Raw genomic sequence first — 14,799 nt, 5'->3', positions numbered from 1 at the left:
CCATTTTATGATCTTTCTGGCCACAGTTGTTAAGCGATTCACTGCAACTGTTCAGTTAAAATTGTGGCACTAGTTGCAAAGGGAAATGCCGTTTTTCAAACCATCAACGTCTGAAAGCCCACACCGTCAAAAGAATTTTTCCTTCAGTTAGCAAAAAATAAATTTATCACAGGATGTAGCTCTTATCGGGGCAATTAGAAACAACTGCTGTTTCCATTTCTGGCCTTAATTGCAGAATTGCAGAACCTGCAAAGCCTTGTCTATTCAGTAAAGTGGAGCTCTCAAAAGCAAAAATAATATTCCACTAGATGATGATGTTATTCAGCCTTGATGGAAATACGATGGAGATATGGTTGTCTAGAATGCAGGGCCCTCGTTCCTCTTCCATCTGCAGCCAACAAGAGATTTCCCCAGAATTTGCAGTACTAGTTAGAGGCCAGAAAGTGAAGCTAAGGTGGACAAAGTAATGTGTGGATGGGAGACCACTAAGAAACCCCAATTGGTCAGACTGGAGAATTGACCAGACACCCTAGAAGAAAGCAATTTTATGATTCCCCAAAAATAATGTATCCAGAAAATCACTAAGAGTTGTGCTGAACTCATTTTAGTATAGAAAGGAGAAAGGAAAGGAAAGGAAAGGAAAGGAAAGGAAAGGAAAGGAAAGGAAAGGAAAGGAAAGGAAAGGAAAGGAAAGGAAAGGGGGAGTAAGTAACAAGGAAGGAAGGAAGGAAGGAAGGAAGGAAGGAAGGAAGGCGACACAAGGCAAGGCAAGATAAGATAAGGGAAGGGAAGGGAAGGGAGGGGAAGGGAAGGAAGGGAAGGAAGGAAGGAAGGAAGGGAAGGAAGGAAGGAAGGAAGGAAGGAAGGAAGGGGAGTAAGTAACAAGGAAGAAAGGAAGGAAGGAAGGAAGGAAGGAAGGAAGGAAGGAAGGAAGGAAGGAAGGAAGGAAGGAAGGAAGGAAGGAAGGAAGGCGACACAAGGCAAGGCAAGATAAGATAAAGCAAGGGAAGGGAAGGGAAGGGAAGGGAAGGGAAGGGAAGGAAAGGAAAGGAAAGGAAAGGAAAGGAAAGGAAAGGAAAGGAAAGGAAAGGAAAGGAAAGGAAAGGAAAGGAAAGGAAAGGAATGCAAAATTGACAGTTCATCATGGCAAACATCACTATCTCTTGCCGGTCTCATCCACCCGGCCCACTAGAGCAGGGAGGCAACGAATATTGCGGGTTCCGCTCCAGGAAAGAGCTGGGAAATTGGGTTTATCTCAAGCAGGATTTCTCAACCTCTGCAGAGATTTGAAGATGTGCGGACTTTCAACTCCCAGAATTCCCCAGCCAATTATGTTGGGAATCCTGGGAATTGAAATCCGTATATCTTCAAGTTGCCAAGATTGAGAAACCCTGATCTAATGAAGAATATACAAAACCAAGTTGCCAGAAATCTCCCCTACATTTTGATGTTTTAATTTAGCAGTGTGTTTTCAATGTGGTTGATTGACTGACATTTTGCATGTGCACTTTTATCTACTGTATTTGGGTGAGTTCTGCACCCCTGGGAAACTTTAGTAGTGCGAGATCCTTCACCATTTTCCAGGCAAATCTAAATTTAAACGTCAACAGTTCCCCCTCCCCCCATTTTTGTGTGCGTTGGGAACAATTCTCACAAATGTTGCCTCTCCTTCAGCAGGTCTCCTATTTCTCTCTTCTTAGAATAGAATAGAATAGAATAGAATAGAATAGAATAGAATAGAATAGAATAGAATAGAATAGAATAGAATTTTATTGGCCAAGTGTGATTGGACACACAAGGAATTTGTCTTGGTGCATAAGCTCTCAGTGTACATAAAAGAAAAGATACGTTCATCAAGGTACAACATTTACAACACAATTGATGATCAATATATCAATATAAATCATAAGGATTGCCAGCAACAAGTTATAGTCATACAGTCATAAGTGGAAAGAGATTGGTGATGGGAACTATGAAACGATTAATAGTAGTGCAGATTCAGTAAATAGTCTGACAGTGTTGAGGGAATTATTTGTTTAGCAGAGTGATGGCCTTCGGGGAAAAACTGTTCTTGTGTCTAGTTGTTCTGATGTGCAGTGCTCTATAGCGTCATTTTGAGGGTAGGAGTTGAAACAGTTTATGTCCAGGATGCGAGTGATCTGCAAATATTTTCACAGCCCTCTTCTTGATTCGTGCAGTATACAGGTCCTCAATGGAAGGCAGGTTGGTAGCAATTATTTTTTCTGCAGTTCTAATTATCCTCTGAAGTCTGTGTTTTTCTTGTTGGGTTGCAGAACCGAACCAGACAGTTATAGAGGTGCAAATGACAGACTCAATAATTCCTCTGTCTTCCTTTATTGCTGAATTGCAGATCGCCACCTTCAAGTTCTCAAGGCATTTTATGTTTTTTTCCCCCCTTTTTCCCCTGTATAAAAATTAATTATCCTTGGTGGAGTTGATTGTACCCCAAAGGAAGAAGAGGGTCTGGTTTTCCAAGTCACAAGTTCTAAATGCTGCAGAGCTGGCATTAGCCACCAATTTTATTTCATTTTTATTTTATTTTTTTAATTTATTTATATTTGTCACAACAATATATGTAACTATCATACAGAAAGGTTATATAGTATATAAAGGTATAAGCATATATATATATACCAAAGATCTACATATATATATATATATATATATATATATATATATATATATATATATATATATGAGGAAGAAAAGAAAAACAATAGGACAGGAACGGTAGGCACGTTTGTGCGCTTATGCACGCCCCTTATGGTCCTCTTAGAAATGGGGTGAGGTCAATAGTAGAAAGTTTTTGGTTAAAGCTTTTAGGATTATGAGAAGAGACCACAGAGTCAGGTAAAGTATTCCAAGCACTGATGATTCTGTTACAGAAGTCATATTTTCTGTAATCTAGATTAAAGCGGTTGACATTAAGTTTAAATCTATTGGTTGCTCTTGTATTATTGCAATTAAAGCTGAAGTAGTCTTTAACAGGAAGGACATTACAATAGGGCCGTGGTATGGCTCAGGCTGTAAGAAGCCTGTTATTAAAACACAGCTGCCTGCAATTACTGCAGGTTCTAGTCCCACCAGGCCCAAGGTTGACTCAGCCTTCCATCCTTTATAAGGTAGGTAAAATAAGGACCCAGATTGTTGGGGGCAATAAGTTGACTTTGCAATTAAAGCTGAAGTAGTCTTTAACAGGAAGGAGATTACAATAGATGATTCTGTGAGTTAAACTTAGGTCTTGTCGAAGGCGACGGAGTTCCAAGTTTTCCAATTTCCTGTCTTGATGATGTGGGGATCGTGTCACAGGTCAGCATGACAATCAGGTTGTGGGATTTCCTATGATCCCACAGTTAGTAAAATAAATACAGATACAGATTAAAGGGACCTTGTAGGTCATCAAATCCAACCCCAACCCACCCACCCCCTGCTCAAACAGCCTCCAGGACTGGCCCATGTTCTTCCTCAGCTTCATCGCTGTCCGAATCCGTTGCCAGATCCGCAGGCTGCTGGCGGACCACAACAATCTCCTTCGGTAGAGTTCAAAGGAGTAAGCCTGATTTCTGAGCAGAGAAAGGAATGATTTGATGTCCTCTGTTCCTACCGCTTAATCAAATGGTTTTAATCAAAGGGGCCTCTGTGGCTCAGACTGGTAAGACAGTCTGTTATTAACACAGCTGCTAGCAATTACTGCAGGTTCTAGTCCCACCAGGCCCAAGGTTGACTCAGTCTTCCATCCTTTATAAGGTAGGTAAAATGAGGACCCAGATTGTTGGGGGCAATAAGTTGACTTTGTATATAAATATACAAATAGGATGAAGACTATTGCTTGACATAGTGTAAGCCGCCCTGAGTCTTCAGCGAAGGGCGGGATATAAATGCAAATTAAAAAAATGAAATTGTGACGTGATGACACTAAAACAGGGGTCTCCAACCCTGGTCCCTTTAAGACTTGTGGACTTCAACTCCCAGAGTCCCTCAGCCAGCAAAGCTGGCTGAGGGACTCTGGGAGTTGAAGTCCACAAGTCTTAAAGGGACCAAGGTTGGAGACCCCTGCACTAAAAGACTTGGGAGGATTGGATCCATGGACTGTTCTTTACCTTCACCTTTCTTTGCAGAAGGAGAAGAAGAAGAAAAACCCTATCAGAGATGATTCTTCCGTACTGTAAATTAAGCTGTAAGTGCATGAAAGAAGTCTTCCTAGGGAGTTAAAATAAAATATTGATGGAAAAGAGAGAGGAACGGAAAAGAGGACCGCATAGACGGAGAATGTACAGTTTATTCTGGATCACAGGAAAGTAATTAGGATATATCTGGCCTGCGCTCTCTCCTGCGTTTGAACGTCTTAATTTTCAGGCTGCCGCTGTCTTGTTTGGGAAGATTATCATGAATGGAAGTCAGTTCAAACATTATCAGAAAGAAAATTCAAATAGCATCTACTTCAGCTAAGCACAAGTGATGTCAGGCGTTTGGTGTGTGTGTTTTCCCCCCCCTCCTACAGATATATGCTGTCTCCATATTTCATGCAGTCAAAAATTAGAAGTCCACAGGGAAGGAAGTTGAAGAGATATTTCTGCATTGTGAGCAAATACGTGGCACTGAGTATTTTCTGCGGGGTAAAATACGGATAGTCCTTGACTTACGATCACAATTGGGCCCAGCATTTCCATTGCTAAGCCAGACAAGGGAGTTTTGCCCCCGTTTTACGACCTTTCTTTGTGCCAGCATTGTTAAGCGAATCACTGCAGGGGATAAGTTGGTAATACAGATGTTAAGCTAATCGGGCTTCCCCCGTTGACTTTGCTTGTCAAAAGGGGATCACGTGACCCCGGGACACTGCAACCGTCATAAGTACATGCCAGTTACCAAGCATCCTAATTTTGATCATGTGACCATGGGGGGTGCTGCAAGTTGGGTGAGTTTTGGCTGACTTCCAGGAGGCTGAGAATTCTAGGTCTGCAATTAAGCATGAAAACTGCTGGGTGACTTTGGGCCAATCACTAGGAGAGGGTGAGTTCTAGTCCCACGTTAGGCATGAAAGCCAGCTGTATGTCTTTGAGCCAATCACTAGAAGACTGTGAATTCTAGTCCTGTTTTAGGCATGAAAGCCAATTGGGTCACTTTGGCCCAATCACCAGGAGTCTGTGAGTTCATGTCCCGCCTTAGGCATGAAAGCCAATTGGGTCACTTTGGCCCAATCACCAGGAGACTGAGAATTCTAGTCCTGCCTTAGGCATGAAAACTGCTGGGTGACTTTGGGCCAATCACTAGGAGAGGGTGAGTTCTAGTCCCACCTTAGGCATGAAAGCCAGCTGTATGTCTTTGAGCCAATCACTAGAAGACAGTGAATTCTAGTCCCGTTTTAGGCATGAAAGGCAGTTGGGTCACTTTGGCCCAATCACCAGGAGTCTGTGAGTTCATGTCCCGCCTTAGGCATGAAAGCCAACTGAATGACCTTGGGCCAATCACCAGGAGACTGAGAATTCTAGTCCTGCCTTAGGCATGAAAATTGCTGGGTGATTTTGGGCCAATCACTAGGAGAGGGTGAGTTCTAGTCCCACCTTAGGCACGAAAGCCAGCTATATGACTTTGAGCCAATCACTAGAGACTGTGAATTCTAGTCCCGTTTTAGGCATGAAGCCAATTGGGTCACTTTGGCCCAATCACCAGGAGACTGTGAGTTCTACTCCCATCCTATGCATGAAAGCCAGCTGGGTAACTTCGGGCCATTCCCTTTCTCTTAGCCAGTCTACCTCACAGGGTTGATGTTGTGGACAACATAGAAGGAGTATTAGATACGTTTGCTGCCTTGAGTGGTTTCTAAAAATAATAAAGGCCAGAAATAAACAAACAAACAAATAAATAAATAAAATAAAATGCCAAAGCGAATGCTTCTGCCTCCATGGGGCTGAGCAACACTCACGTTTAATCTCTCCAGAAATCCTTAATGAGGCCATGTTCTTATTGCTTCTTCCTCTGTTCACGTCCCATTCAACTCCCCCCTTCCTGCCATTCCGTGATACGAACAAGATGTCTGCCGCTGACAATGGCATCCATATGCTATTTATCTTGTCAAAACGCCTTCCCTCTGTTCACATCTCCCATTTTGTCCTCATTAATAGCGATTACGGGAGAGGAAAAAAATGGGGCTAAATGCTGACTTTGGAATAATTTATCCAAATGTTGAACGGCATAAAAGGCGTTATCCTTTAGCGTCTGTCAAGACTCCATTTCTCCGTTTGATTTCATTTCTTAAGCCTTTGACCCAGAACTATATACATGCAAACTCACCGCCTTTATGTAGCAGTCTAGTGGAATAATATCTTCCTAGCAGTCATAGAGAAGAAAATAGGTCTCATTTTTAATGTGGCAATTTTTTTTTATATACCAGGCTGTTTTTTTTTAAATCCTAATTTCTATTTTCAGTTTAGCATGCTGGCTTGATTCAACTTATGTGGATGGTTTACAGTCCAGTGGATTGTATACAAAGATGATCAGGGCGTCCTGAAGCTAAGCCGTACGATGAACTAGGTATGTCTACTCCAGGGGTCGGCAACCTTAAACACTCAAAGAGCCACAAAGGTCTTAACCAGAAGCCCGCCATTCAATTCTGAAGCCAACTGGAAGTCCTGTTCCCCCACCATGAAATCTCCTAGCGTGGCGTACTTTTTCCTCTGCCTGTCCTAACCGAAAGCCATAGTGCGCAACTTACGCATTCTCCTGGATGGGCAGTTGTCTTTTGAAGAACATTTGATGACCATCTCCAGGAGAGCTTTTCATCAGGTACGTCTGATCCGCCAGTTGCACCCCTTTCTTGACCGGGATTCCCTATGCACAGTCACTCATGCTCTTGTTACCTCTCACCTGGACTACTGCAATGCTCTCTACATGGGGCTCCCCTTGAAGAGCACCCGAAGGCTCCAGTTGGTCCAGAATGCAGCTGCGCGGGTGATAGAGGGATCCACTCGTGGCTCCCATATAACACCACTCCTGCGCAAGCTGCACTGGCTGCCTGTGGTCTTCCGGGTGCACTTCAAGGTGTTGGTTATCACCTTTAAAGCGCTCCATGGCTTAGGACCGGGTTACTTACGGGACCACCTACTGCCACCGTTTGCCTCCCACAGACCTGTGCGCTCTCATAGGGAGGGACTCCTCAGGGTACTGTCAGCCAAACAATGTTGGCTGGTGGCTCCCAGGGGAAGGGCCTTCTCTGTGAGGGCTCCCACCCTCTGGAATGAACTTCCCCCAGGACTTTTGTTTGTTTGTTTGTTTGTTTACATTTATATCCCGCCCTTCTCCGAAGACTCAGGGAGGCTTACAGTGTGTAAGGCAATAGTCTCATTCTATTTGTATATTTACAAAGTCAACTTATTGCGCCCCCAACAATCTGGGTCCTCATTTTACCTACCTTATAAAGGATGGAAGGCTGAGTCAACCTTGGACCTGGTGGGACTAGAACCTGCAGTAATTGCAGGCAGCTGTGTTTTAATAACAGGCTTCTTACAGCCTGAGCCACACCGCGGCCCATCAACTTCCTGACCTTCGGACCTTCTGCTGCGAGCTGAAGACGTATCTATTTTTCCGCTCAGGACTGGCATAGAATTTTTAGATTTTTTATTATTGGGTTTCAAATTTTAATTGGGTTTTATCGTTTTAAATGTATTTTAAATTTGGGCCATATTGAATAAGTTTTTTAATTATTGATTTTATTTGTATTGTATTTACTTATTGTTGTTTTTACTTGGCTGTGAACCGCCAAGGAGTACTTGATAGAAACTAATTTTGTATTTACTTATTTCCTCATGTTTATGTAGTGGAGATGGTGACCCTTTGCGAGCTGTATGCAACGAAATTTCATTTTAATGTATGCCAATAAGTGTACATTCAAAGTGACAATAAATTGTTCTAGGGAGAGAGGAAAGAAGGGGAAGAGAGGAGGGAAGAATCAGAAAGGGAAGGGAAGGAAGGGGTGAAGGAAGGAAGGAAGGAAGGAAGGAAGGGATGAAGGAGGAGAAGGAAGGAAGAAGGAGAAGAGGAGGAGGATGAAATCAAAGATAGAACAAAGGAAAGAGAGCGGATGAGGTTGAGCAAACTTCTCTGCTTTGCTTTTCTGCTTACACAACATGGTGGCATGACGCTCTCAACTATGCACACAAAAGTGTGTGCATCGGTTCTTTTCAAACTCAACTGATTCACCAGCTCCTGGGAGTGACCCCCCCCCCATCCCGCCAAGAGCTTCATATCACCCAAACCATCTGCCAAAATCCAGTCTGAAATGACCGGCATCTCTGGAGACCATGGCGGGAGGGGAAAGCAGTGAGCTGGAGCATGGGGACCACACATGGATGCTTTGATGGTGACTCAAGGGATGGAAGGAAAAACACAGTTTAACCCATGCCATGCCAAGAACAAGCATCCCGTTCCAGATGCCCTTGGAATAGAGGTTAAGGACTCTCTCTTCCTGCAGTCCCCATCTCCTTCATTCATCCTTCCGGTTTCCTCGGTGCTTCTTTGAGTTTAGAGATGGGTTTTATACTCAACCAGGAGTAGCAAGGAGCGAAATTGGTGTGACACCACTTCATAGAAAGGGACCAGAACATCAAAGAAATCCAGAGCATCTATGCCATCCTATTTAGGCATGTTTTTTTGAGGCCGGGGGCACATGCGCAGAAGGCGCGCACGTGAGCTAAGCGCAGGTGCGGAAGACTGGGCGCATGCGCAGAAGGCAGGAGGGCCCAATAGGCCCGCTTTTCACCCTCTCCAGGCTCCAGAGCCTTTCTTGGAGCCTGGGGAGGGCCAAAACAGCTTTCCCCACTCCATTCCACCTCCGGAGGCTGAAAACAGCCTGTTTCCCGACTTGCATCACCTGATTCTTCCCTAAAGTATTGAGTTTTTTGGTTTGCCTGCTCTTACTTCTCTCTCTTGAATCTTCATCTACAACGAAGACAGATTAAATAATCGTTGCTGTTTTTTTCTGTGGTCCTTTGTTTATATGAGTTTGTCCAGATGTTGCTTTCTGCTGAGAAGCTTTTGGATGTTTTACAATATACGGAATTAAGTGGCCCTGACCAGAGGCGGTATTCAGCCGGTTCGGACCGGTTCGCCTGAACTGGCAGCGGAAATCGCGGGTGGGCCTGCCTTCCCACCCCGGCTCTATGCCATCCTATTTAGGCACATTTTTGAGGCCGGGCACATGCGCAGAAGGTGTGCACATGAGCAAAGCACATGTGTGGAAGGTTGGGTGCATGCACAGAAGGCAGGAGTTCATGTGAACCGGGCGCACGCACGCACGAAGTGAGTGTGTGCTTGCGGCGAACCGGTAGTAACATAATGTGAGACCCACTGCTGGGCCTGACCCTTCCCTTTCCCTTTCCCTTTCCCTTTCCCCTTTCCCCTTCCCTCCCTCCCTCCCTCCCTCCCTCTTTCTTTCTTTCTTTCTTTCTTTCTTTCTTCTGTCTGTCTTCCCTTTCAATAACCTTTAGCGTTTCACATGAACGCACATCCCAGTTCCTTACCTGGGGGGGTTGGTTTGTGCGAACACGGTGACCTGTTTTCTCTACTTGCCCTGCATTGTTCCTCGCTCCTTGTGTCCCAGTTTCTGAACCTGTCTCTGATTTTCCTCCTCATCTTCTCTTTCCCACCCCTTCCGTATGCAGGTTGTTCTTCAAAGGCCTTCTTAGGTTTGAGTTTTATAGTAAAGTTGTTATTGGCCAACTGAGCCTGGGCAGGGCAAAAATGGCTGCCCCTATCCGCCCCCCGGAGGCCGGAAACATCCTGTTTCCCGACTTGCGGTGGGCCCGGAAGGCCTGAAAATCAGCTGGCTGTCACAGAGAGGAAAGGGTCGACCTATTCTCCAAAGCACCTGAGGGCAGGACAAGAAGTAACGGGTGGAAGATCATTAAAGAAATGTCCAGGCTAGAATTAAAAAGAAATTTCCTAAGAGGGAAAATAATTAATCACTGAGAGCAATTAATAAGTAAAACTGCTCACTGTGGTTAGCAGAGCTGGTGGCAGACTCAGACAGTGAGGAGGTTGGGGTGGAACATGGGAACGTGGAGTTTGGGGAAGGTTCTGACGAGCACTCTGCATCAGAGGCAGAGATGGGGCCAGGGCCATCCGACAGTTATCAGCTGCTTTTGGAGTTGGATATCAGTGGGGCAGAAGAACAGCCGTAGCCTGTTCCCCATGTGCACATGTGCAGAGCTGCCAGGAGAAGAGAACAGCTAAGGAACAAGGGTCAGCTCAGGAGTAAAGCCACAGGTGGATGGTGAATGGCGCCTCCCATAGAGAATAAAGAGAAGCGATAGGGGAGGGGAGTTTGTGGGAGACAATTAGTTCAATTCATTAGGGTGGAGATATGTTCCTGACTTTTTCCCAAGTAATTGCTACAGCGTGGCGTTTGGAAGATATCGGCCTGGCCACTCTCCAAGCCTGATAAAGGCCTGTAGTTGTGAAATCTCATTTATTTATTTATTTATTTATTTATTTTTCATATTTGTATACCGCCCTATCTCCCTAGGGACTCAGGGCGGTTCACAGGCAATTAAAAAAATACATATAAACACAAGTTAAAATAACAGTTAAAAAACTTATTCTATAGCCCATTATTAAAAATAATATAAAAAATAAAAACCCGTTTAAAACCAATAAATTTAAAATCTAATCCAGCCCCGCGCAGATGAATAAATATGTTTTGAGCTCGCGACGAAAGGTTCGGAGGTCCGGAAGTTGACGCAGTCCTGGAGGGAGTTCGTTCCAGAGGGTGGGAGCCCCCACAGAGAAGGCCCTTCCCCTGGGCGTCGCCAGACGACACTGCCTAGCTGACGGCACCCTGAGGAGTCCCTCTCTGTGAGAGCGCACGGGCCGGTGAGAGGTATTCGGTAGCAGTAGGCGGTCCCGTAAATAGCCCGGCCCTATGCCATGGAGCGCTTTAAAGACTATCACCAACACCTTGAAGCGCACCCGGAAGGCCACAGGTAGCCAGTGCAGTCTGCGCAGGATAGGTGTCACGTGGGAGCCACGAGGGGCTCCCTCTATCACCCGTGCAGCCGCATCATGAAAGACTGTTTGCCAGGACTTCGCTGGAGAGAAATTCCCTTTAAACTAAATAAAAGCGGTTTTATCAGGATGAGGAGTCTGCTTCATGCTCATGGGAGGCCTAGACCAGAGCACTCACCTCCAGAAGAAAAGGGATTTCCTCCCTATAAAAAGTAGAAACATTTCCTGATTTGAAAAATCTGAGTTACTCCAAAGATTGATTTGGATTCAAACTTCATCGTCAGTTGTTTTTTTCTGGGGTGTTTGCCAATAAAAGTTGACTCTTTCAACATTTTTACGAAGTTTCAGTAAAAGGTGATTCTTTTTTTAAAAAAAATAAGAGAGAGTCATCAGAACTCTCCATTCAGGACGTGGACCGAGATCTCAGTCTGTGTAAAGGCAGTCTGAATTCTCATGGCGCGAGGGCAATTTTAGAGAATCGCTCGTCTTTCCTTCATGATATCTGACCATAAAAATTTAATAGGACACAGACTTGTCGGTACACGTTCTGAGTAGCTGTTTATGAAACACTGTCCTGCAAAAAAAAGCCATCTATCAGGTTACTTGCCTTTTGTGTGTGTGTGTGTGTGTGTGTGTGTGTGTGTGTGTGTGTGTAGCACTTTTATGCACTGATGATTCCTTGCGGGTCTGAGTTTGAAATTTAACCTTTGTGTACATAAGAGAATGAATACAGCTTCATGAAACTGGTGTCGATTAACTGGAATAGAATAGAATAGAATGGAATGGAATGGAACATAGAATTATTTATTGGCTAAGTGTGATTGGACCCACAAGGAATTTGTCTTTGGTGCATAAGCTTTTACTGCACATAAAAGATAAAAGTTATAAATCATGATCATAGTTGTCATAAATACATTCATCATGAACCATAAGAGTCAACAGTGATAGTCATAGGGTGGATGGATGGATGGATGGATGCATGGATAGATAGATAGATAGATAGATAGATAGATAGATAGATAGATAGATAGATAGATAGATAGATAGATAGATAGATAGATAGATAGATAGATAGATAGATAGATAGAAAGAATTCTTTATTGGTCAAGTGTGATTGGACACACACTTGTCTTTGGTGCATATGTTCTCAGTGTACATAAAAAGACAAGATACATTCATCAAGAATCATAAGGTACAACACTTAATGATAGTCATAGGGTACAAATAAGCAATCAAATCATACTAGGAAACAATCAATATAACTTGTAAGGATACCAGCAACGAAGTTACAGTCATGCAGTCATAAGTGGGAGGAGATGGGTGATAGGAACGATGAGAAGATTAATAGAAATAAGAAATCAGACCCAGGTGACGGCAATCAGGCTTGGCTGGACCCTAGGTTTCGTAGGCAGGAGAGGAGGGAACAACAGAAGCAGGGGTGGGGCAGGCCTAGGAAGTGCTGAGTCATGGAGCCACACCCCACAGGATATAAAGGCAGCAAGAACTGGTGTGCCTCTTCGTAGCAGGCAAATCAACTGATTAAGTAAGAGCTGAAATTTGTTCCTGGGTGACTCATTGGCGTCGAGGGAGATAACAGAGACACTTGGCATACGCTCACTAGTTTGCTGCCAGAGCTGATAGTGCCGGCTAATCAAGCCATCACTCGGACAGAGGCGAAGGAGGACAGAACAGGTTGGGTCCTTTAATTTTCTTTTTGTAGTTATTTGCTATGCATTTGTACCTTAATTTTCCCTTTTCTGTTTCTATGTACCGTATATACTCGAGTATAAGCCGAGTTTTTCAGCACGTTTTTTGTGCTGAAAAACGTCCCCTCGGCTTATACTCGAGTATATACGGCTTATACTCGAGGTTTTTTTTTTCTTCTTTTTTTCACATTATACCGGATGGTGCAAACTTGGCGGGCTTTTGCATTAGCGCGGGGAAGCCCTGCCGGTGCAGTGAGAGGGCGGGCGGGGAGCCGCCAGCCTTCTCGGCTGAGGAGGAGGCTTTCCTGACCGGTAGCTGCCTCATTTCCCTCCCTCGGCTTATACTCGAGTCCCCAGTTTACCCCAGTTTTTTGGGGTAAAATTGGGGACCTCGGCTTATACTCGGATCGGCTTATATTCGAGTATATACGGTAATTGGTGAGCAGTGATGATGAGTCTTCATTTGCCAAACAAGATCTGGCTCTTCATGAAATATTTGCTTTGAAGCAGGGGTCTCCAACCTTGGCAACTTTAAGACTTGTGGACTTCAACTCCCAGAATTCTTAAAGTTGCTAAGGTTGGAGATCCCTGCTTTGAAGGAAAAGAGTGAAGGGAACATGGCAAGGTGCAAGCACATATTTTCCCCCCTTTAAGACAATGATTTGAAGGGGCGAAGAATTTGACATTATCGAAAATTTCAGGAGAGGTGAAGAGTGCAGGATTGCTTCTTCAGAGCATACAACAGCCTTCCGATATAAGCAATGAAAAAAACAATACTGTATAATTCATAAACTGCAAGTAGAAACTATTCACGTGGAAGTGGATTAAATGAACTAGGTTTTTTGAAATAGGAAACGGTGCCTTGCCTGACAGTGAGTTTTTATATCGATTGCAGGGGTGAAATGTAAAAAATTTTTCTACCGCCAACCTTTTTTTAAAAATACTTTTAAAAGCAGTTTTTCTACATCTGCCAAAGAGGTTGTTAAAAAAGGCTTTTAAAAGGCTCTGATGATCAGGCAACTCAGCTGGGATCACAAGAGGAGCCTTTTAAAAGCATTTTTTCTACAACCTCTTCGGCCGAAGTAAAAAATGCTTTTAAAAGGCTCTGCCAATCCCAGCTGAGTTGCCTGATCATCAGAGATTTTAAAAGTCTTTTTTTACAACCTCTTCAGCGGATGTAGAAAAAAATGCTTCTAAGAGCCTCTGACGATCCCACCTGAGCTGTGCGATCGTCAGAAGCTTTTTTTTTTTTTACTTTTAAAAGCATTTTTTCAGCCGAAGAAAAAATGCTTTTAAAAGTTAAAAAAAAATCTCTGATGATTGTGCGGCTCAGCTGGGCATGGGGGGAGGGGCAGGGATTTTTGCTACCGGTTCTCTGAACCACCCGCCGCCATCACTACCAGATCGGGCGATCCGGTCCGAACTAGGAGCATTTCACCCTTGATCAATTGGATTGTTATATGTTTTCCAGAAAGAAATAATATCCAAAGAAAGAAATCTCACCCAAGGGGAAGAGGGAGGGAGGGAGGGAGGGAGGGAGGGAAGAAAGGAAAGGAAAGAAAAGAAAAGAAAAGAAAAGAAAAGAAAAGAAAAGAAAAGAAAAGAAAAGAAAAGAAAAGAAAAGAAAAGAAAGAACCAGGAGAAAGAAAGAAAATACCAGGAGAAAGGAAGGAAGGAAGGAAGGAAGGAAGGAAGGAAGGAAGGAAGGAAGGAAGGAAGGAAGGAAGGAAAGAAAGAAAGAAAGAAAAAAGAAAAGAAAAGAAAAGAAAAGAAAAAGTTGCAGCTAGTGGGTAAAAGAAGAGGAGAACATCTGAACTAGATGTTGCTGTTTCTCTGTGTCATATAATATATGCGAGTATGTGCATAATTTTGTATTTACTTATTTCCTCATGTTTATGTAGTGGAGATGGTGACCCTTTGCGAGCTGTATGCAACGAAATTTCATTTTAATGTATGCCGATAAGTGTACATTCAAAGTGACAATAAATTGTTCTAGGGAGAGAGGAAAGAAGGGGAAGAGAGGAGGGAAGAATCAGAAAGGGAAGGGAAGGAAGGGGTGAAGGAAGGAAGGAAG

This window comes from Ahaetulla prasina, chromosome 3 (genome assembly GCF_028640845.1).
Source record: "Ahaetulla prasina isolate Xishuangbanna chromosome 3, ASM2864084v1, whole genome shotgun sequence".
NCBI classification, from domain to species: Eukaryota; Metazoa; Chordata; class Lepidosauria; order Squamata; family Colubridae; genus Ahaetulla; species Ahaetulla prasina.
Note: the sequence above shows the minus strand (reverse complement) of the source record.